Raw genomic sequence first — 25,950 nt, forward strand, 5'->3', positions numbered from 1 at the left:
AAAACAATTTTTCTCAACTGAAAGCAAGGAGCAACATTAAAAATTAAAGCGAACAGAAATTATTACGTTTATGAGGGGGGTTGCCCCTCCTCAATACCATGCTCTTTACGTGAAATTTTGACTTTCTGTCCCCATTCTTTAAATGCGACTCCTGAAACACAAATTAGATTTTTAGATTAGATTCCTTAAAATAGAATCAGAAGCTTTTTCAATAGTACTAAAAAGCTTTAACGTAAAGAGTGAGGTATTGAGGAGCAGCTCAATAGTCTAATAAGTATCGTTGTACGAAGTAATTTTCTTCCCACAGAAACATGGGCGTAGGCAGTATATTTTCTAGGGGGGGGGCATTCGATTGTGTGATGGAGGGGGAGATGAAGTTATGTCGGCAGGGGCGTACGGAGCTTCTGGCCTAGGGGAGGGGGCAGCCACTTCTGTGATGAAGGACACAGATTGCCAGCAAGTCCTATCATATTTATGTAATCTTTATTAATCAGTAATCACTAAAAATTATAAATCATCAATATGATTTAGCATATCGATGATTGTCAGCATATTGATGAATGTCCAAATATCGGAACCGATATTTGGACATTTCTGTTTATTTCCAGTTTTTTCAACCATCTACCTTTTATCAACTGCTTTTTCAACCATCTGCTTTTTCAGCCATATCTAATGTAAATTTGAAGGTCTAGGGGGGGCCGCGGCCCCCCTGCCGCCCCCTCCCTGCGCCTATGCATAGAAATTGAGCCAATGGCTCTACTACTGCGACTGAAACAGCAACTGAAAATTTTAACTATACTCACTTTGTCATCTTTTTATATGGGAGCATAATCAAAGTTTTCGTTAACTAACTAGGTACTTCCCATTAATTAGAAACAAATAAAATTAGATAAAAATTAGTTACTCGATTTCGAAGAATAAATATTATATTTCAGAACGTAATTGTAATCAAATACTCGAGTTCGTAGTTAATATTGATATTGTTAATGTTGATCGTCACAACTTATTGACAACTGATTTTATATTGACAACCTAATAAAGATATTTTTTTATTTAAAGATGAATAGTGGAAAGTTAAAATGAAAATGGAATGTTAACTGGAAAGCTAACTTTTACGTTTTTCAAAGCACAAATTGTAATTATTCACTCGTTATTACACAATCTTATAGTTCAAGTTGTTATTTTTGATCGTCTCAACTTGTTGGCAACTGATTTTATATTGACAACTTAATGAAAATATTGTATTATTTAAAGATGAACAATGGAAAGTTAAAATGAACATGGAAAGTTAACTGGAAAGCTAATTTTTATGTTTTTTAGACAAGAAATTGTAATTATTAACTCGTCATTACACAATCGTATAGCTCAAATTGTTATTTTATATCGTCTCAACTTATTGGCAACTGATTTTGTATCGAAAACTTAATGAAAATATTTTATTATTTAAAGATGAACAATGGAAAGTTAAAATTAACATGGAAAGTTATCTGGAAAGCTAATTTTTATGATTTTTAGACAATAAATTGTAATTATTAACTCGTCATTACACAATCGTATAGCTCATATTGTTATTTTATATCGTCTCAACTTATTGGCAACTGATTTTGTATCGAAAACTTAATGAAAATAATGTATTATTTAAAGATGAAGAGCTGAAAATTAAAATAAACATGGGAAGTTAAATGGACAGCTAATTTTTATGTTTATCAGACAAGAAATTGTAATTATTAACTCGTCATTACACAATCGTATAGCTCAAAGTGTTATTTTTATATCGTCTCAACTTATTGGCAACTGATTTTGTATCGAAAACTTAATGAAAATAATGTATTATTTAAAGATGAACAGTGGAAAATTAAAATAAACATGGCAAGTTAAATGGAAAGCTAATTTTTATGTTTATCAGACAAGAAATTGTAATTATTAACTCGTCATTACACAATCGTATAGCTCAAATTGTTATTTTATATCGTCTCAACTTATTGGCAACTTATTTTGTATCGAAAACTTAATGAAAATAATGTATTATTTAAAGATGAACAATGGAAAGTTAAAATGAACATGGAAAGTTAACTGGAAAGCTAATTTTTATGCTTTTTAGACAAGAAATTGTAATTATTAACTCGTCATTACACAATCGTATAGCTCAAATTGTTATTTTATATCGTCTCAACTTATTGGCAACTGATTTTGTATCGAAAACTTAATGAAAATAATGTATTATTTAAAGATGAACAAGGGAAAGTTAAAATGAACATGGAAAGTTAACTGGAAAGCTAATTTTTATGTTTTTTAGACAAGAAATTGTAATTATTAATTCGTCATTACACAATCGTATAGCTCAAATTGTTATTTTATATCGTCTCAACTTATTGGCAACTGATTTTGTATCGAAAACTTAATGAAAATAATGTATTATTTAAAGATGAACAGCGGAAAATTAAAATAAACATGGGAAGTTAAATGGAAAGCTAATTTTTATGTTTATCAGACAAGAAATTGCAATTACTCACTCGTCATCACACAATCTTGTAGTTCTAATTGTTATTTTTGGTCGTCTCAACTTATTGGCAACTGATTTTGTATCGAAAACTTAATGAAAATAATGTATTATTTAAAGATGAACAATGGAAAGTTAAAATGAACATGGAAAGTTAACTGGAAAGCTAATTTTTATGTTTTTTAGACAAGAAATTGTAATTATTAATTCGTCATTACACAATCGTATAGCTCAAATTGTTATTTTATATCGTCTCAACTTATTGGCAACTGATTTTGTATCGAAAACTTAATGAAAATAATGTATTATTTAAAGATGAACAATGGAAAGTTAAAATGAACATGGAAAGTTAACTGGAAAGCTAATTTTTATGTTTTTTAGACAAGAAATTGTAATTATTAAATCGTCATTACACAATCGTATAGCTCAAATTGTTATTTTATATCGTCTCAACTTATTGGCAACTGATTTTGTATAGAAAACTTAATGAAAATAATGTATTATTTAAAGATGAAGAGCTGAAAGTTAAAATAAACATGGGAAGTTAAATGGAAAGCTAATTTTTATTTTTATCAGACAAGAAATTGTAATTACTCACTCGTCATCACACAATCTTGTAGTTCTAATTGTTATTTTTGGTCGTCCCAACTTATTGGGAACTGAGTTTGTATTGACAACTTAATGAAAATATTGTTTTGTTGGAAGAGGAACAGTGAAAAGTTAAAGCATGTTTACCTGTAGTGTCTCTTGTCTTCTGCTTAATGTGAATCAAAATTCTAAAAGAGAAAATTGAGTTCAATTAATATGTTTATAATATTTAGTTGCATGACTAATGGTTAACGCTAGATAGTGTAAGTTGTATTTGTTTTGTAAGACAAGTTCGAGTTGCCTATTTCAGATTCCTATGTTCTTGGTACAGGCCCCGAGACAGAAAAGAGGTACATGAATTCAGTGGGTATTCTGGAATAATCAGAATTGCTTGATTAGAATCATTGAAGAATCCAATATTATCTGGGTCTCAAATGGGCAAAGATTGAAGTACTGATTTCATCATTTTGCGTATCCTGGTGACTAATAAACTATCTGCTGGGTCAGTTGATTTACAAAAACTATTCATGTTTTTTAGGAGAATTAGATGGCGTTGATATTTTTCTTTTCTCAACAAGATTTTGATTTTCCTCTCTTCTTAATTTCCTGTTCTTATTGATCTGTCCTAAGGTGTCTAGTTGTCTCTTTATTGGTTAAAAAGTTCAGGCTTCTGGCTTCACCTTCTACGTCTCAAATTCTTCAGTAGAGATAAAATTTGCCTTTCTTCCTTATAGACCGTGCATATTTGAATCATATTTTTGCATACAAAATATGTTGTAGAGGATATATCTTGATTTGGACAGTTGAATTGTTTATAATTTACTCTTTAAATTCAGTTTAAATAAGTCAGCTTAGTTGAACTTTTAATTATTTTTGTCATTATACAGTTTTATAGACTAAATCATGTCTTTCCAGAAAATTTATCACCAGAAAAACAAAGTTTAGCACTTTCTAACACATCCCACACAACGTTTGAAGACCAAGAAGAAACACCCATTGGGAATAATACGAAGAGTTTTGAAGAGATTCTTAAATCAAAACTGGAGGAAGAAAAAATGGAACCGGAATGCACAAATTCTCCGACAATTGTAAAAAGGCCATTTCTGAGGAAGGGATCAGGACTTCAACGTTTTCAGTATACGCCTCCGAAATTTTTACCCAAACCATCACCTGGTTATAGAAGGGTGATAAGCCCCTTGAAAAAACATGGAAATCCTTCCAATAATAATGCCGAGAACGAGAATTTTGAAGATTCAATTGACGCTGATTTTAACCAGAAAATAAGATAGGCAGACAGACAGCACAAGGTAACAAATTATCAAATACTCTTACCAACTAATTAATCAGGTATTAAATTAATGTAATAATAATTATTCATAGCTGACAGTATTGTATCATGTTGCTCAGAGCCAAAGAGTATGTCCAATGTTTGTAGTATAAGAGATCAAAATAAGGTTTTGGAACCTATGGTGCAAACTACATCGTTAGAAATAATAATGCTAATATTAAAAAAGAAATATAGCCGAATAGTCCAAATTTATTTTGATACTAGAAATTGGAAACGAATCAGGGGCTTTGACACGGATTTGTGAAACTCACCAAACAATATAAGATCATATGGTTCAAAAGCAAACTACTATTAATTCTACTAACAGCTTATTGCTGTACCAAGCTGCATGAGGGCAACGCACCTACGCAAGTTCCTCTACCCCAATCTATTAAAAACTTCACTCTTTAGCCCCCCCCCGTGAAATTTGGCTTCCTTTAAATCCTTTCTTCTGACATTGAGTCACTCCATTTGGTGATTATCTGCTTTCCGTTTGTACCCAGATTGATGACAGAAAAGCACAATGATTGACAATCTATCATCCTTGCGCTTTAAGACGTTGACTAGTCCCTTTTCTTTTATGATCGAACCATGTTTTTCGAAGACCGTATTGTTCGATATACGGTCAGGCAAACGAGTGCCTACAACTACCCAACTACTATGTTTTTCGTAGACCGTATTGTTTGATATACGGTCAGTCAAACTAGCACCTACAGCTACCTATCTACTACCCAACTACCAGACAAATCATCTGGATAATATTTAACAAATCATACTCAGTCTTTCGAAACGCCAATGTTTTAGAGCCATACTTGGCCACTGTTGCTACTGTGGCTTCTAATATTCTAATTTTAGCTTACTGATTTATCTTCCCATTCTTCCAAACCCTTTTCAACTGCGGAAAAAAACACTGAGCCTTGGCTGTTGTATTTTTTACATTCTCAGTACATCCAGCATTTTACTTATAATTCTACCCAGGTAAGTGAAGTCATCCGTTTGATGAATTTTCTTGTTACCATACATCACCTCATGCCTCCTTGGTTAGAGGCTGATAAAAGCTTGCTTTGAGAACACGCATAGCAACATAGGCGTGTATGGGGAACTCACATAGCTCTTCGAAATAGCCTAGGGCGTGCAGCAAGGCTGTCAGCTTCCTCTTCAAACACCTAATTAACTGGATCTTCAAAAACTCCTTAAGATCAGAAGACGAATTTGAGCTGACCAGTGGTGAAAAACTAGGGGATCTTGATTACGCAGACGATGGCACATTCCTTGCTGAATCAACCACTTAAATAACAGACATGTTGCAAAGAGTGGCAAACGGCGCTAGTCTGACAGGCACAGCCATCAGTGTCCCCAAAAGCAAACACCTGTCTACAGACAGAAGTTTGTCAGTTTTATTTTATTTACGTATTTATTTGTTAAAAATTTTTGTTTTGTTTTTGGGTCTTTTTCTCGGGTCTTAGTTTCCCTCTTGTTGTCCCATTGCTGGAAGAGAAAAAAATCTATTTTTTTTTTCAGTGTATCGTCGGGTCTGCTGTGGCGCGGTGAGTAATTAATATTATGTCTATTATCATATTTTCTTTTTTCCTTCTTTTTCATGTCTTTCTTTGATTGATTATCCATTTGTTTCTTTAATTTTTTTATCTGTGCAAAACGAGCTTGTCTCTGTCATATATTTGTATGTTTAGTATGTTATGTAAATATGATTGAAAGATAAATGTACCTGAAATGAACCTGAACCATAGACAACAGGAGCTTGAAAAGGTAGAAGAATGGTACCTCGGGTCACTTATCAACCAGTTCGTTGTAAAGAACTGTAAGTAAGGAGTGACCCAGCTCAATAGTAACCGAAACTTATTTTCGAAAAAAGGAGGAAACAACCCCTAAAAGTCACGGAACTTTAATGAAAATCACACCATCAGATTCAGCGTATCAGAGAACCCTGCTATAGAAGTTTCAAGCTCCTATCTTCAAAAACGTGGAATTTTGTATTTTTTGCCAGAAGAAAGATCACGGATGCGTGTTTATTTATTATGTTTTTTCCCAGGGATGATTGTATCGATCCATTAGTCCTAGAATATCGTGAAAGGGCTCATTCGAACGGAAATTAAAAACCCTAGTGCCCTTTTAAAGTGACCAAAAAGATTGGAGGGCAACTTGGCCCCCTCCCACGCTCATTTTTTCCTGAAGTCATCTGATCAAAATTTTGAGATAGCCATTTTGTTCAGCCTAGTCAAATATCTTATAAATATGTCTTTGAGGATGACTTAATCCCCCAAAGTTCTCGGGGGAAGGGCTGCAAGTTATGGACTTTGCACATTGTTTGCATATAGTATTGGTTAATGGGAAGTATACAGATGTTTTCAGGAGATATTTTTTTCTGGTGGGGGGGGCTACGGTGGAGGATGTTTCCTTGGGGGAAGGGACATTTCCATTAAATTTGCGCCAGATTTCCCTGCATTATTTAGAAAACGATCAGAAATTAAATAAAAAAACAATTTTTTCAACTGAAAGTAAGGAGCAACATTAAAACTTAAAACGAACATAAATTATTACGTATATGAGGGGGACATCCCCTAGTCAATACCTCGCTTCTTACGCTAAAGCTTTTTTAGTTCTTTCAAAAGAGCTATCTAATCTAATTAACCGGCCTTTGGGATTCAGAGTGTTTGTGATTCGAACAAATTTCGAACTGTAGCGTAAAGAGCGAGGTATTGAATAGGGGACAAACTCCCTAATATACGTAACAAAAACATACGAATATAGAAGTTCGTTACGTAAGTTAATTCGTAAATTACGTCAGAACTAAATTTCGAGAAAGCCATTTAGCCAAAATCAAAGCAGTATTAATTCAAAAACGTTCACAAATTAAATAAAAAAACAAGTTTTCTTTACTGAAAGTAAGGAGCGACATTAAAACTTAAAACGAACAGAAATTATTCTGTATATGAAAGGGGCTGTCCCCTCCTCAATGCCTCGCTGTTTACGCTAAAGTTTGGCTCTGTCTCACAACTTTATTTTTTAAAACGATACAAAACTTTAGCGTGAAGAGCGAAAATAGTGTTTTCATGCTTTTTTGTGTAAACTACTTGGTTTGAAGCTAAAAAAAATCATTTGATTTGAGTAATTCAGCTTCGTTTCAATATAAGAAATAAAAATGAATTTAATGGTCGAACAAGATTGATTTGTTCAAACTAAATCCTTAAAATTTGACGCAAATAGTTTATTTTCTGATTATTTCAACAACAGGTGTTTCATACAAACGAACAATAAAAAAGAAAAATATATAACAAAATTTAAACAGAAATATACTAATTTAATAAGAGGACATAAAGACAGGGAAAAAAGATTAAAGTATAAAGCAAAAAAAGGAAAATCACCTGATTCAACCTCGTTTTAATATTAGAAATAAAATTAAACTTAGTTCTTGAACACGATTGATTGGTTAACTCTAAATCGATAAAAATTGACACAGGTAGTTTATTTCTCGATTAAATCAATAACGGGTATTTCACACAAACAACAATAGAAAAATATATACACAAAAACATAAACACAAAAAACATACACAAAATTAAACTTAGTTCTTGAACACGATTGATTGGTTAACTCTAAATCGATAAAAATTGACACAGAGTTTATTTCTTGATTAAATTTCACATTTTAACACAAACAACAATAGAAAAATATATACACAAAAACATAAACACACAAAATATACACAAAATTAAACTTAGTTCTTGAACACGATTGATTGGTTAACTCTAAATCGATAAAAATTGACACAGAGTTTATTTCTTGATTAAATTTCACATTTTAACACAAACAACAATAGAAAAATATATACACAAAAACATAAACACACAAAATATACACAAAATTAAACTTAGTTCTTGAACACGATTGATTGGTTAACTCTAAATCGATAAAAATTGACACAGAGTTTATTTCTTGATTAAAATTCACATTTTAACACAAACAACAACAGAAAAATATATGCACAAAAACATAAACAAAAATAAATTATTATATATAAAGAGGGCATAACGCAAGGAAAAACGACCAAAATTCAAAGCAAAAGAAAATATTATAATTCAACCTCATTATAATATTAGAAATAGGAATAGAATTTAGTGCTTTAACACGATGGGTTAGTTCAGACTAATCAATGAAAATCCGCATATATATTTTATTCCGTTACAACAATAGAACAACATATTTTTCAATAACAACAATAGAAAGGACATACAACTAGAACGCAAACAACAAAACTCTTAATACAAGAAGAGGACATAAGACACGGACAAAAGACAGCAGTATAAAAAAATGATCATCCACTTAACTTCTTTGTAATATTTGATACAAGAACGAAGTTTAGCACCAATCAATGGTGCTACGCTACAGCCCCAATCAATGGTGCTGGTGAAATTCCGCATAAATAATTTATTTCGTGATGCATTCAATAACAAGTGTTTGTTGATCCGAGCTGACTATAATGTAATGAGCCTAGCTGACTAGTTGAGCCTACCGATAGGTTATCCTTTTTTGGGCATCCATCTGAGTTGAAATGAAAAGCAGGACGTCCTCGAAACGGGTGAGCAGATGTCATTAGAAATTATTTCGAGGAAATAAGAAATTCTGGGAGGGAGAAAAGAGCGAGACTTTGAACTGATTGGGGTGGAGAAGGAGCCTGTGCAGCTTTTTGGCCTCACTTGACTTCTTGCTGCAACGACCTGTCATCAGTACTAATAGTAGCTCAGTATAGCAAAGAAGCTTGGACGCTAAATTAGGAAAGGAAGCTTAGCATTTTTCAGAGGATTTGTTTAAGGATAATTTTAGGAAGCTCCTCGGTGATCTGGTACCAAATATGACTCCGTACGTTTTGAAACTGCTTATGACAAGTATCTTTAAAGAGTGCTTTGGATCGCTTGAGGTTCTCACCTGAGTGGGAAATGGCCATATAATTTTTTCTTAGACTTGCTAAAATACAAGTAAGGAGCGATATTAAGAATAAAAATGAACAGAAGCTATTTCGTATATAAGGGGGGGGGTGCTCTGAGCCCCTATTCTTGACCCTAAAGTCTGAGGTCTTGTCTCGATTCTTTAAGAAATACTGCACATTCCCAAGGACCGTTGATATGGAATACGAAGTACTTTTAATCCACTATAAAAGTTTCCAAGGTTTAGTGGCTGCCCCCTGCTGAACTCCCCGCTCTTTAAGCCAAGTTTTAGGGTTTAGGGTTGTGTTTGAGTATTTGTTCTTAGGAAATTGAGACAGAAGTCAAGCTTTAGTGTAAAGAGCTTTAGCTTAAGTTGCTGGAGTTGCTTCTTCCTCACAGTTCGTTATTAGGAACTGATTGTCTATAACGTAACAAGTGAAAGACTAGATTTCAAGGTTAACCTAAGATGAGATTATTGACGATGGCTAAAGACCTTTGCAAATATCGTGGCCTTATCTACATGTTAGCACGGTTGACTTAAAAATTATTTAAAAATCAAAACTGAATTATTTTAACATCCATCTAATTATGTTAAATATTAGTTGTGCCTTAAACAGGTTTTTTTTTAGGGGGGGGGGGTTTGCACAATAATTCTTTTCGGGGGGGGGGTTTACACAAAAAAACTCAAAAACGCATAAAAACCTTGTTTAAATCTATTTTTGTTACGTTTTCACAAGTCAGACAAACATTGGGGGGGGGGGGGGGAAACCGTCAACTCCCTCCCCTGGATACGGTCTTGACCATAAATCAAAACATGATTAAAATTTAGGGACGCTATGGGAATATTTACCCCCTGTAGAACCTTGATAGTTTCTCATAGCTCTGAATCTTATGTTATTTTATAAAATGTCATGGGTATTCTATTATATTATTCTGTATTTACACTTTGTTTTTCTTTGAGTAAGTCAACCTTGAATGACTCTCTGTCTTCAAAGATGTTTATCACTGGAATATGTTTTTGCCAAAACAAGACTACATTTATGTCAGAAACATGTGCAAGGAGGGGGCTGTGTTCCTCGGGACTTTGTGTTCTTCCTTCCCTCCACGAAGTTTTTTCCTGTAATTTCCATAGTTCCGCCTTTTATATTTTGTCTTTTAGATTGCCTCCTCTCCCCTTTATAAATTCCTAGGCGCTTGCGTAGTCTATAACTTAACTCGTTGTCTGTGGGGGAAATTTCATTTCCGGATAAGGCGTGTATGTTAAAATATATTTCTTGAGATTGAGGGAGGGAAGGATGAAGCAAATTCATAGAAGCTTGAAAAACAATAAATATTTACACGAAAAAATTAGAGAATTGAGGGGGAGATTGTAGAAATCCTGAAGCGGGTATGTATTTTTTTAAGGTATGTTGATGGTTCAATTAGTGGTATTCACTTTGCTCATTTACAGAACACCTATGTTGTTTCTGGCCAAAAAACTGTCGTAAATTCTTCAATGTATTATGGTTTAATTTGAGAATACTTAATAGGAAATTCGTCTGCATTCGAATTCAATGCACGGCTAAATTCCAGTGGGGAATTCCAAAAGAAGTGCTAACAATTTCCTGAAGTTTTGTTAGGGTTTTTCTAATGGCAAATAACACTTGCCATTAATATTCGCAAGGGGATGTCAAATTTGTTTTTTGGTTAAGGGCGGTTAAAAATGTTATCTCCCAGTTCTCCTAGACATTTTGTACTATAAGCTCCTATATGAATTAGGATTGATTCACGTTTTAAGTACCATGGTTAATCAAAAGACACTATGTGGTACCAATTCATCAAAATAACTTATATTCAATATCTTGAGCATGGCTGGGGGTATCAAGTTGAAACTTTCAGGGAGTGTTGAATGAAACTGAATAAAAAATGAATAGAATTAACCTCGGGAATTAAAAGTATACAGTGTTGTAGCAAAAGTTGCCTTTGTTACGAGATTTTCTTGGGTAGGGGATATGAAACCTAAGATTTTTTTTCGATTATGTGTCTGTTTAGTCTATAAACCTAGAGCCAAGAACTATTATGCAACAGAGAACTATTGAAAGTATTATATAATTATTACGAAATTTAACTATAACTTTTAATTTAACTATGGAACTATTATACAACCTAGAACTAATATATAACAAAGTTAGAACTATTAAATTATTTATTTATTTTTAGAAAGAATTGAAAGATCTTGCCGTTTTTGAGCTTCTCGAGGACGTGGCAGACAAGTCTAGCTTCATTTCCAATTCTTCTATAATAGGACGCTTTATGACTGAGGGCAATACAAGCACACCGCAGACATCTACGGCAAAGAAGTTAGAATCTGCAAGCCAAGACGAAAGTCGACACGTTCGATTTGCTGATACATTTAAATACGCTGAATATACTCTTGAGGTATTTTAGTAAGCGTTTTCTTGCTTGCATATGCTTCTTGCTTGCTTGCATATATTATGCTTCAAAAAAGTAATGGCCGAAATTGAGGAATGATAATTTCTGTGATGAAACTATCTCAAACCGTGTACATACGAAGCAAAAAGTGTCAGTGAATCTAAAAATCAAGCTTAATATAGACACGTACTGATGCACGGGTCCATCACCAAAAGCATAAACGAATTTCCGAGCTTAATATAGATTCGCGCTTATGCACATGTCCATCAACAAAATTGTGAAAGAATTGAAAAACCAAGCTTAAAATAGACACCTGCTGTTGCACGTGTCCATCACCAAAAGTTTTAACAAACCAAAAAATTAAGCTTATTATAAACAGGTGACGATTTGCCGATAAGTTTAAATGCTTTCACAGATATCGCGTAAAAGAATAGGAAAAGAAAAAAAAAGTTAAAATGCAGGAACAGCCCGATTCTTGCAAGTTAATTTTAAGTTTCATTTTGAAACCGTTGTGGCGACGATTAGTACACCTGAAAATGGCGTATTGGTAATTGTCCCCCTCTCAAGCGATTCTTCCAAAAATGTTAAGTTTTGAAGAAACTTTAATACGGCATAGTTTGTTAATTAAGTTGACGTTATCAATGATATCTGGTGCTTTTTGTTGCAATTTTGAGATTCGGTCGTATGGATCGGACCACCGCAGACAAGGCTGTATCTACTATTTTTTTGGGGGAGGGGGTCTTACAAAAAACTTTGCAACGCGCATTAAAGTTTTATATGTACATTTGTTACTTTTTTCCGAGTTGGACAGAAGTTTTAGGGAGAGGGGATGGATTCTAGCCCCCACCCCCCCCCTCGGATATGGCTTTGACCATGAGACCCAGTCATTTCGTTGCTGCCACGTCTAAAGGTCGTATTGAACATTTTGACACTTCGAAGATAATTTCTAAAAACTGTTTGCTAAGCTGTTCTCAAAGAGAGGCTCACAAGAGTAATTTATTCTCAATCAAGCGTCAGTTCTCCTTATAGCCTGATCAACCTGAGCAATCCTAATTTGATATTGATGAGATATAGCAACAGCATTTTTACTATAATAATAATTAATACTTTAATATAATTAATCCTCGTTCTAATTTTTCATAATTTTATTATTTATGTAAAATTGTGATTACAGTTAGGCTCTGACAGGAGTCTCATTTTGCTTTGGTAGCGAGATTTCACATGTCTCTTTGTACTTTAATTGGGTTAACCAGTATTGCCAAATTAAAATTACTATCCTGTGATAAAATTAACTTAAAAATAACGAAAGCGAAATTTTTAATCATACGCTATAGAATAGTACTTCTTCTTTTAGCGATTAAGGATTTTTCAGTCAAGACTATTTGACCCTTTTCCTTTTTTCGTTCTGATGCGGCATATTGAGCTTTTAGAGCCTAGTGCATCTATACGTATTGTAACGGCTCCTTGGATTCCAGGCGCTGGAACCCTTATAGAAGATTGCCTTATAGTAGCTTTTTGGACCCAGGCACTGGATTATCCTGGTTTATATTCGAATTTAATACTCTTTGTGAGGGTGAGGTCATCCAGGTTAGTACAGGGTGGTATTTTGAGCGTTTGAGACACTTTAGCAAATTATTTTGGAGGGTATGCAGTGTTGGTGTTAGAACATTAAATTCAAATAGGCTATGATCAAGGGTTTTATTTTTTTGTATCGTAGGATCTGCAATATAAGGATTAGGGTGTAAGACCAGTAGCATTAGGGATTTGATTAGAGAAGGGATTAGGGATTTAATTAGATATATTTAAAAAATAGATCTTGACTGATCCGTCCCGATGGTGAGACTCCACCTGCTGAGTTTGCTGGAGCACCAGTTAGCATGTGAAGCTGAAAATCTTTCCTTGGAAATATAAAGTAAGGCTGTAAATATTGACTGCTTGCAGAAACAGTCCCGACCATCGTCAGAAAGACACCTCTCTGAGAATGTTGCCTTGCACACTCTCATCTGACGCCACTTGCAGTCAAAGGAAGCTTATCTAGAACTGATTTCAGGTTTTAGAAGGACTGTCCAATGGTGACCCTGTTAAAGCACGTTGCTTGACCCAAGCTTATGGATTCAGGATTGTATAGTAACAGTTGTGGATTTCGAGCTCGAAAGCCTATCAGCCAATCTATCCTTGCCTCTTTGGCATTGCTCCAGTTCTGAGGAATTGTCTTGTTGTTTGCTCTAGCAGAGTAGTTGATGCAGTAAAAGTCACATGCATGGGCAATTGTAGTTACAAGTAGTTGGGGTTGCAGTCGCAATGAGTTACAGTCACAAGTATTTGCACTTGCAAGTAGTCACAAATTCTAACAATTAAAAACAGTCACAGTTTAAGAAAAAAGTCATTGCCTTATTTTATTTTTCTTTATCCTCTATTATTTTCAAATGTTTTTTTTTGTCACTCCCTCGGACAAGTTTTATTTTAATTCTCGGGGTGGCTGTTATTACTGTTTTTGTTTTCTTTGGTTTAATAAATATATCTATCTCTTTTGAAAACTTGAATTTATAGAGTACATTTGGATGTTGTTCAACATACACTGCAATATCCCTTGATAGTTTCACCTTAATGGCACTAGCAATCCTATATATATATTGCAGATAGGCCATTTTAACATCCATATTTAGTTATAAACCCGCTTCAACAGGTCCCTAAGTTTCAACTTAGGGGGAGATGCCACAATATGCCCTTATGACAAACTTGGATGGACATAGTTTCTTTTGATTTAGTTGAAAATCCCCAATAATATTCTCAGAAAGTTCCTGCGTAACGCCCTCCCTTTTTCCTGGGATATTGCACATACATCCTTTTGACAATCCGGATATTATTGTACCTTTTGGTTTAGGTTTACTCTCCCTCTAGTTTCCCTGAAAGTTGAAATTTAGTACTTTATTCTGTTCCTGAGAAATTGTATTTATGCTCCATTGACATACTGGATGTAAAAGCCTTTGTGAAGAAAAACTAACTTCAGACGAAAATAAATTACCCTCTACAAATAAATTGTAGATGGGTGTCATCTGGTACATACTGGGATATATCCCAGTGTGTACCTTTTTTTCCTGTCCCACTATATACCCGATGACACCCATCTACAAAATCAAGCGTTATTTTATTTTTCTGAATATTTTGCCACAAGATGGCCACATAAATTGACCAGATAATTTAGCTTTCATATGTTACCACAAGCACTAAATTTTACAGAACTAAAAAAGAATAAACAAAGAAAATCTAAAGGCAAAATATTTTTTGGGGAGTATTTCCTAAACTTTGAGGTAGATTTACTAAAAAAAGACTGTAACATATCAAAGTGGTTGGTCTGGACATTTGAACCCTCAAACTAACTATGTTAAATGGTGATGAAGGATTTTTTCGGGAATATAAGATGGTAGATGGCACCCCTTTTCACTTCTTTGTGTATGACATGGGTCGGCAATCCGCGGGCCGCATGTTGCCCGCGAGGAGTCTTGGTGCGGCTCGCAAGATCCTCGCCGCAACGCACTTGACGGATCATATCACACACCATACCATACACAAAGAAGTGAAAAGGGGTACCATCTAGCATTCTGCCATCTTGCATTCTCGAAAAAATCCGTAAACACCATCTAGCATAGTTAGCTTGATGTTCAACTATCCAGTCCAGACCAACTATTTTGGTATGTTACAGTTTTTTTCTTCACAGTATGGGAAATACTCCCTCAGCAATATTTTTCCTTTATATTTTCTTTGTTTATTCTTCTTTAGTTCAGTAAAATTTAATGCATGTGGTAACAAATGAAAGCCAAATTATCTGGTCATGTTATGTGGCCATCTTGTGGCAAAATATTCAGAAAAAAAAATAACTCTTGATCTTTTAGATGGGTGTCATAAGGTATATAGGGGTACAGAAAAAATGGTACCGTACACACTGGGATATATCCCAGTATCTACAAGATGACACCCATCTAAAAAATCGAGGGTAATTTATTTTTTTCTAAATTTAATTTTTCTTCAAAAGGGTTTGTACATCCAGGTTGTCAAAGGAGCATAAATACAATGTCTCAGGAACAGAATAAGGTATTAAATTTCAACTTTCAGGGAAACTAGAAGGGACGGAAAACTAAATCAAAAGGTACAATACATATCCAGATTGTCAAAAGGATGTATATGCAATGTCCAAGAAAAAAAAGGGGGGGGGGTACGTAGGAATTGTCTGAGCATAGTCTTGAGGATGTTTAACGAAATCAAAAGACACTATGTCCATCCAAATTTGTCATAAGGGCATATTGTGGCCTCTTAAGAACAGATAAAGTTATTAAGTTAAATCTTAGGGACCTGTTTTGGGGGATTTATAGCTAAATATGGATGTTAAAATAGCCTATTTGCAATATATCTGGGATGGCTAAGGGAATTAAGGCGAAACTATCAGGGGATATTGAACTATCAGGGGATATTGAACTATCAGGGGATATTGAACTATCAGGGGATATTGAACTATCAGGGGATATTGAACTATCAGGGGATATTGAGCAGTGTATATTGAACTATTCGTACATCAAAATGTACTCTATGCATGCAGATTGCCAAAAAGGCATATGAACAAATAATTAAAATAAAACTTTCCGAATAAGAAGTTTTCTAAAGAAGAGTAAAGGAAATATTAAACTTAAGATCAAAAGAAATAGAATAACTCTAACTAAAGAAGACCATAAATTACCATTAAAGAATAAATTAAACCCAAAACCAACAGAAATTAAATTAACAATAATAGCAAAAAAAACAAAAAACATACAACAGGTACTAATATTAATGAATAATTAAATATTAAACTTAGTAAAGCTTAAGTTCATTAGGCAAATAAAGCTTAAAACGAACCAGAATATTTTGCTATTGAAGTATAAATGAAACTCAAAATAAACAGAAATTAAATAACACAATCATGGAAAACAAACATACAATAGGTACTAACATAAATGAATAAATAAATCTCAAAACGAGTGAAACTTAAATTGAATCTGCAAATCAAGCTTGAAACGAACAAAAATATCTACGAACAAGAGTTTGGGTTTTGCCTTCTTCTCTCACTGTAAAAGTCTAAAGCCTACTGCTTCATTGGCGCTTTACTGAAAACTATATTTGTTTTGAACAGTCTTGGAAAGTACAAATAAAATCAAACTCAATGTTTGATACATAATGATATTAATTGTTGAAAGATCATCAGTTCAATATTTTATTTCATTGTAATTTTATTTTTAAGAAAATCTTTGTAACATAATTCATTTTTAGTGAAGCAACAATGACGTAGTGGCTTTAGACTTTTTCAGTTAGGGAAGGGGGCAGTATCCAAACTCTTGTTTGTAGTGAAAATATATTGTTCTTGAACAGTCTTGGAAAGAACTAATAAAATTAAAATGAATATTTGATATATAATAACATTAATTTCTTAGTGAAGCTTAATTTAATTTTACTGTAATTTTTGTGTTTATTTTCAATGTTGTAATAAGCACAAAAGAAAATATGTGTAATCTAATTCGTTTATAATATCATTCAGATTGTAATATAATTCATATAATTCATTTTGGTAAAGCGCCAAATACGCAGTAGGCCTTATGCTTTTACCGTTAGGGAAACAGGCAGCAGCCATACTTTTGTCTGGTAGCGAAGAAGTTTTGGAAACTGAATTCGCATGATTTTTAGAATAGAATACCGTGAAAAGTTTTTTTTTGTTGGGGAGGCATGGAAAGAGGGCGATGTGTCAGCTCCCGTGATTTTTGAAATAAAATATCGTTAACAAGTTTTTTTTTTTTGGGGGGGGGGGGGGACGGGCCATGGAGTGAGGTCCAGGATTCAGGTCCCTTGGTTTATCATTGATACGTGTGGGGGGGCGGGCGGGGGATCAGGTCATGGAGGACCAGGGGTCACCTTTCATAAGTCTTGGAATAAAATATCTTTAAATAAGTTATTTTGGGGATCGGGTGTCGGGCCATGGAGGGTCAGGGGTGAGTTGCCATGCTTTTTGGAATAAAATATCGTTGACAAGTTTTTTTGTTTTTGTTTTTTGGGGGGGGGGGGGGTCGGGGCATGCAGAGAAGGCCAGGGGTCAGCTCGCTTAAGTTTTGGAATACAAAATCGTTAATAATTTTTTGAGGGGGGGTGGGGGTTTGGCTTATCTGATCCTTGAAATATTTTCAAAACCTTCGCATAAGAACCGTACATGTCCCCTGGGCATAACCTACAACACTTGCCCCACGGATCTGGAGATTTGTGTTGACCCTGGAGTTTTTGTCAACCGATCTTATGACTTGTTTTAACAAAATGGCTATCTAAAAAATTCGATCGTATGGATTTGAGGTAAAAAAGGCAGGCTCTTAAACTTTTTTGACTTAAAAAGTGCACTAGAAATTCCGATTACAGTTGATTGAGCCCCTCTGAAGTTTATACTACCATCCCTTCCATAAAAACCTTATATGCCCCAGGGGGCATAACTTACAACACTTGCCCCCGGGTTGTGGGTGAGGGGTGTTATCCCTAGAGTTTGTGTCAGATGATTTTTGATCAATCTTGAACAAAATGGCCGTATAAATAATTCGATCGGAGTCATTTGGGGAAAAGAGGGTGTGTATGAGGGGGGGGGGGGGGGGTTAGATGCCCTCCGTTGACTTTTGGCTCTTATAAAGGTAATTAGAACTTTCAATTTCCAATCGAATGAGCCACCCCTGAAGTTAATGTGACCACTCCTTACATAAAGACCTTAAATGCCCCCGGTGCATAACTTACAACACTTACCCACTAGCTTTGGGGAGGTGTGTCAAACCTGGAGTTTTTGTTATTTTATCTTTAAACTGTTGGAAACTTGGGACTGTTTGAAAGAAAATAACTATCTCAAATACATCGGATGCATTTAAGGAAAAGAGGATGTAGGGATGGTGGGGGTGAGGGTGGGGGGTAGATGTCCTCCAATAACTTTTGACTTTTAAAAAGGTAACTCAATTTCCAATCTAATGAGCTACCTCTGAACTTTATGCGACCACCTCTTACATATAAACCTTAGACTATATACCCCTGGGGTATATAAGGTAGGCCTGGGGCGTTTTGTTGACCCTGGAGTTTTTGTTATCTGATGTTTGAACTATCTTCAATAAAATGCCTATCTCAAAATTTTTATTGGATGGGTTTGGGTAAAAAAGGGTGGAGGGCTAGTTGACCTCCGATCTCTTTTGACTCTTAAAAAGTGATCTGGAACTTTCATTTTCCAATCAAATGAACCCCTTTTGAAGTTTATACGAGCAACTCTTTAATAAAAACCGCATATATCCCCAGGGAATAACTTACAACGCATGCTCCTGGGCCCTGGAGGGGTTGTGTTCACCCTGGAGTTTTTGTAATCTAATCCTAGCACTAAGATTAAAATTTTTATCGGATGCATTCTGGGAAAAAAGGGCGTGGGAGCTATTTGCCCTCTGATCACTTTTGGTTCCTAAAAAGGGCAATATAACTTCCGATTTCCATTCGAACGAGGCCCTCCGAAGTTTATATGACTATCCCTTCCCTATGAAGTGCCTCTGGTGAAAAAATTGGAGCCTCATAGCCTTGGGTTTGGTGGGGGAGGTTATTTACCATCGGATCACTTGACTCTTAAAAGTGAACTAGAAATTTCAATTTTAAATCATTTGAGTCCCCTCTGAAGTCTATACGACCACCTTTTCCGTAAAAACCTTATATACCCCCGGAGCATAATTTCCCACCCTTCCCCCGGGTTTTAGGGGGAGGGGCTATGTTGACCCTGAAGTTTTGTCATCTGATCGTTGTACTATTTCAAACAAAATGTTTTTCTCAGAATTTTGATCGGATGCATTTGGGGAAAAGAGGATGGGGGGGGGGGGTGTATGCCCGCTGATCACTTTTGATGACTCTTAAAAAGGTAAATAGAAACTTCAATTTCCAATCAAAGGATCCACCTCTGATGTTAATACGACCATCCCTTAGATAAAAGCTTATCTGCCCACGGGTCATAACTTACAACACTTCCCCTGGGTTCTGGGAGATTATTTTGATCCCTGAGTTTTTGTTATTGGATCTTAAACTATTTTGAACAAAATGGCTATCTCAAAATTTTGATCAGACGTATTTTGGGAAAAAGGGGCATTAGGGGGGTGCTAGTTGCCCTCCTACGATCACTTTTGACTCTTCAAAAGGACACTAGAAATTATGATTTACAATTGAATGAGCCTCTTCCGAAGTTTATGCTACCATCCCCCATGTTCTGGTGGGCTGTGTTATCCATGGAGTCTTTGTTATATAATATTTAGTTTATTTTGAACACAATGGCTATATAAAAAATTTGATCGGGCGCATTTGGGGAGAAGAGGGTTGGCGGGGAGGGGCGGGGCTTAGTTGCCATTGGATCACTTTTGTCTCTTAAAAACGGAATTAGAACTTTCAATTTCGTATCATTTGAGTCCCCTCCGAGGTTAATACGACCACTTCTTCCATAGAAACTTTACATGCCCCCAGAGCATGCGCTACAACCCTGCCCCGGGCTCTAAGATGGGGGGGGGGGGTATGTTGACCCGAAGTTTTTGTTATCTGATTGTTGGATTATTTCAAACTAACTGGCAATCTCATAATTTTGATCGGATGCATTTGGGGAAAAGAGGGTGTCAAGCGAACACTTAGAAAAAATGGGGACAATTTTCTTAAGACAGTGGAATTCAATTCAGAGCACATTTCGGCCCTGTGTCCAAGGGCCGTCTTCAGTACAACACCAACAAATATATATATATATATATATATATATATATATATATATATATATATATATATATATATATATATATATAAAACTTACATTAAAATGCGAACTTTGAAACTAAAAATGTTTTTAAAAACTTTTAAAACAGCCCTAGCATCCTCGCTTCAACGAAGTTCAACCAGGACAGATAAATAAAATGATGTGAGATTATAAAATTCATTCAAAGGATATAAAATAATTAAATACAAGGGTTTCAAACCTAAACTCGCTTTTTTGGCAGCAAGCCTTAAAGGCCTTTTTTTTTAACAGGCTCACTACTACTATCTTTTGGTTTAGTAAAATATTTTTTTAGATCATTTTTAATTAAATTCGTGTATAAAGAATTTTTAGATCATTTTTTTTAGATCATTTAGTAAAATATTTTTTTAGATCATTTCTTATTAAATTTGTGTATAAAGAATTTTATGAATATTCCCCTAAGTCCCTGCTTAAAGAAATACTATGATTTATTTTGAGTCTAATTTCAACTGATTCCCGAACCACCTATTTTATGCACAAATCATTACTAATGAGAGAAAACTTTTCAAAAAGCATTGTGTGGCTGGGGTTATCAAAAATATGGCTACCTAAAGCAGAATCAAAGGAGTTATTAGAACTATTAGACATGAGTGCTTTATCTATGTCTGGTTTATGCTGATGTAGGCATTTTTCTAGATTCTGATGAGTTCTGCCAACATAATAATTGCCACATTCACATGGTAGTTGTAACTTCTCTCACTGATCGTGCCCTGAACATTTGCTCCGATTCGCACATAAAAGAAGAAATAAATTTTATCAGAGCTATTCTTTTTGGTAAGGGATACCCCATCCCTTTTGTCAATGATACAATAAGCTTTAGACTTAGAAGACATTCCCCTAAAATCAAAGATATTTCACAATGTGAGGCTCCTGATAAGCCCTACAATATAATCTATCTTTCGTACATCCCAGAAATCACAACAAGATTAAAAAATGTTTGCACAAAAATAATCTGCATGTAGTTTTCACTAACAATTTTAAAATCACAAATTTCTTAAACTCTGGTAAAGATAAAACCCCAGTTATTCACCAAAGAGGCGTTTATCAAATAGAGGTGTACGGTATGGTGTTTGATATGATCCGTTAGGTGCGTTGCGGCGAGGATTTTGCGGGTCGCGCCAAGACTCCTCCCGGACCACATGCGGCCCGCGGGTCGCTGGTGGCCAACCAATGTTTTATAATATTTCATCCAAAAATGGGTCACGGCGATCCGTATAATTTGTAATCGGACTCATATTATATAGCTTAAAGCCTTAAAGGGCTCTTATTATCCGAATATTAAAGCTTAAAGCCTTAGATTCGAAGCGTTTCACTTGTTTGGTTTAAAAGGCTCGATTTACTCGAATAATAGAGCTTAAAGCCTTAGATTCGAAATGTTTCACATGTTTGGTTTAAAGGGCTCGATTTATTCGAATATTAAAGCTTAAAGCCTTAGATTCGAAGTGTTTCACTTGTTTCGTTTAAAGGGCTCGATTTATTCGAATATTATAGCTTAAAGCCTTAGATTCGAAGAATTTCACTTGTTTGGTTTAAAGGGCTCGATTTATTCGAATATTAAAGCTTACATCATTAGATTTGAATAGTTTCACTTGTTTTGTTTAAAGGGCTCGAATTATTAGAATATTAAACCTTATAGCCTTAGATTCGAATAGTTTAACTTGTTTGGTTTAAAGGGCTCGATTTATTAGAATATTAAAGATTAAAGCCTTATACTTAATATGCTTCATTTGTTTGGTTTAAAGTTATCTTATTATAATAATATTATAACTTAAATCCTTATAGTAGAATAGTTTAAATTGGTTGGTTTTAAGTTCTCGTTTTATTATGATATTAAAGATTAAAGACTGTGATTAGATCAGTTTCTCTTGTTGGGTTTAAAGGGCTCGATTTATTCGAATATTATAGCTTAAAGCCTTAGATTAGAAATGTTTCACTTGTTTGGTTTAAAGGGCTCGTATTATTTCGAATATGAAACCTTAAAGCCTTAGATTTGAAGCGTTTCACTTGTTTGGTTTTAAGGGCTCGTTTTATTCGGATATTAAAGCTTAAAGCCTTATATAAGAATATTTTCACGTGTTTTTTTTTAAGGGCTAGATATATTCTTATATTAAACATAAAAGACTTAGATTAGAAGAGTGTCACTTTATTTGTTGAAAGGTCTCGATTTATTCGAATATTAAACATTAAAGAATTATAATATAAAAGTTTCAATTTTTTTGTTTAAAGGGCTCGTTTTATTAGAATATTAAAGATTAAAGCCTTAGATTCGAAGAGTTTCTCTTGTTTTGTTTAAAGGGCTCGATTTATTAGAATATTATATCTTAAAGAATTAGATTCGAAGCGTGTCACTTGTTTAGTTTAAAGGGCTCGATTTATTCGAATATTATAGATTAAAGAATTATATACTAAGCGTTTTACTTTTTTGGTTTAAATGGCTCGATTTATTTGAATATTAAAGCTTAAAGCCTTATATTCGAAGTGTTTCACATATTTGGTTTACAGTGCGCGAGTTATTTGAATATTTCAGCTTAAAGACTTAGATTAGCAGCTTTTCACTTGTTGTGTTTAAAGGGATCGTTTTATTCGAATATGGTACCTTAGAGCCTTAGATTAGAAGAGTTTAACTTTTTTTGTTTACAGGGCTCGTTTTATTCTAATATTAAATCTTAAAGCCTGATATTAGAAGTGTTTCACATGTTTGGTTTAAAGGGCTCGATTTATTCGAATATTATAGCTTAAAGCCTTAGATTCGAAATGTTTCACTTTTTTGGTTTAAAGGGCTCGTATTATTACGAATATGAAACATTAAAGCATTATATTCTAATTTTTTAACTTTTTTGTTTTAAAGTGCTCGTTTTATTCTGATATTAAAGCTTAATGAATGAGATTTGAATAGTTTCACTTGTTTGGTTTAAAGTGCTCGATTTATTCTAATATTAAATATTAAAGCCTTAGATTCGAAGCGTTTCACTTGTTTGGTTTAAAGGGCTCGATTTATTCGAATATTAAACAATAAAGCCTTAGATTCGAAGCGTTTCACTTGTTTGGTTTAAAGGGCTCGATTTATTTGAATATTATATCTTAAAGCCTTAGATTCGAATAGTTTCACTTGTTTGGTTTAAAGGGCTCGATTGATTCGAATATTATATCTTAAAGACTTATAGTCGAAAAGTTTCTCTAGTTGGGTTTAACTTGATAGTTTTATTCTTATATTAAAGCTTAAATACGTATATTTTACTAGTGTCACGTGTTTGGTTTAAAGGGCTCGAGTGATTAGAATATTATAGCTTAAAGCCTTAGATTCGAAAAGTTTCACTTGTTTGGTTGAAAGGGCTCGTATTATTTCGAATATTAAACCTTAAAGCCTTAGATTTGAATTTTTTCACTTGTTTGGTTTAAAGGGCTCGTATTATTCTGATATTAAAGCTTAAAGCATTAGATTTGAATAGTTTCACTTTTTTGGTTTAAAGTGATAGAGATATTAGAATATTAAATCTTAAAGCATTAGATTCGAAGCGTGTCACTTGTTTTGTTTAAAGGGCCCGATTTATTAGAATATTAATCTTAAAGCCTTAGATTAGAAGCGTTTCACGTGTTTGGTTTAAATGGCGCGATTTATTCGTATATTAAATCTTAAAGCCTTAGATTAGAAGAGTTTCACTTGTTTGGTTTAAAGGGCTCGATTTATTCGAATATTAAATATTAAAGCATTAGATTCGAAGAAATACACTGGTTTTGTTTAAAGGGCTCGATTTATTAGAATATTATACCTTAAAGACTTAGATTCGAAGAGTTTCACATGTTTTTTTTAAATGGCTCGATATATTCGAAAATTAAATCTTAAAGGATTATATTAGCATTGTTAAACTTGTTTTTTTTAAAGGGCTCGATTTATTAGAATATTAAAGCTTAAAGCCTTAGATTCGAAGAGATTCACATGTTTGGTTTAATGGGCTCGATTTATTAGTATATTAAAGCTTAAAGCATTAGATTCGAAGCGTTTCACTTGTTTAGTTTAAAGGGCTCGATTTAATGTAATATTATAGCTTAAAGACTTAGATTAGAAGAGTTTTACTTTTGTGGTTTAATGGGCTCGATTTATTCTAATATTATAGCTTAAAGCCTTAGAGTCAAAGTGATTCACTTGTATTGATTAAAGGGCTAGTTTTATTAGAATAATAAAGATTCAATCCTGAGATTAAAATAGTTTCTCATGTTTTGTTTAAAGGGCTCGTTTTATTAGAATATTGTAGCTTAAATCCTTAGATTCGAATAGTTTAACTTTGGTTGTTTAATGGTCTCGATTTATTTGAATATTAAAGCTTAAAGCCTTAGATTCGAAGTGTTTCACTTGTTTGGTTTAAAGGGCTCGGTTTATTCGAATATTATAGCTTAAAGCCTTAGATTCGAAATGTTTCACTAGTTTGGTTTAAAGGGCTCGTATAATTAGAATATTAAAGCTTAATTACTTAGATTCGAAGCGTTTCACGTGTTTGGTTTAAAGGGCTCGATTTATTCGAAGAGTCGAAATGTTTCACTTGTTGGGTTTAAATTGGTAGTTTTATTCGAATATTAAAGCTTAAATACTTATAGTCGAATAGTTTCACTTGTTTGGTTTAAAGTGCTCGATTTATTAGAATATTATAGCTTAAAGCCTTAGATTCGAATAGTTTCACGTGTTTGGTTGAAAGGGCTAGTATTATTACTAATATAAAATATTAAAGCATTTGATTTGAATCGTTTAACTTGTTTGTTTTAAATGGATCTTATTATTATAATATTAAAGCTTAAAGACTTAGAATCAAATTGCTTCATTTGTTTGGTTTAAAGGGATCGTATTATTCGAATATTAAACCTTAAAGCCTTAGATTTGAAGCGTTTCACTTGTTTGGTTTACAGTTATGCACCGTTACATTTTGAATAATTTATAGCATATTATTTATAGTACAATATTTTATAGTTTATCGTAAGTTGTTACATAATGAAATTAGGGGGAAAAAGTAGAAAAATAATCAGACATATAATTACATATCATATAATTTGTAATAGAAGCGATTATTGTATTCGTAAAGAGCATAAAAAAAGGCATCGGGTGGTATGTTCACTTTATTTATAAGTCAATAATATGAACTCGAAAAATTACCCATACCACTTGATGCCTTTTTGATGCTCTTTCCAAATATAATATTCATTTTTGTTGCAAATGAATTTTACTCCCACCCCTATATATACCAATTCAGGGTTACCAATTCAGGGTAATCGGGCTACTTTACTAAGAGCTAACCTTTAATTTTGCAGCTCACCCAATGAGTCACCCAATGAAAGAGAATCTTCA

The 25,950-nt window shown here is 33.9% G+C and overlaps 1 protein-coding gene and 1 long non-coding RNA gene across 2 annotated transcripts in view; one reads left to right on the forward strand and one right to left on the reverse strand.

Moving 5' to 3' along the window:
* The window catches only part of LOC148953732 (uncharacterized), a 387,433-nt gene that overhangs the window by 242,723 nt on the left and 118,760 nt on the right, over positions 1–25,950 (reverse strand). The gene's annotated exons all lie outside the window — the stretch shown is intronic.
* Positions 4,007–25,950, forward strand: part of LOC148953736 (uncharacterized) — a 41,781-nt gene continuing 19,837 nt past the window's right edge. Inside the window, exons 1-2 of the long non-coding RNA XR_016141550.1 lie at positions 4,007–4,395; positions 11,558–11,776. This is a non-coding gene — a long non-coding RNA (uncharacterized LOC148953736). The remainder of the gene's footprint in view (positions 4,396–11,557; positions 11,777–25,950) is intronic.

Source organism: Artemia sp. Qi Xiang Cuo, chromosome 3, assembly GCF_049724085.1.
Source record: "Artemia sp. Qi Xiang Cuo chromosome 3, ASM4972408v1, whole genome shotgun sequence".
Classification (NCBI taxonomy): Eukaryota; Metazoa; Arthropoda; class Branchiopoda; order Anostraca; family Artemiidae; genus Artemia; species Artemia sp. Qi Xiang Cuo.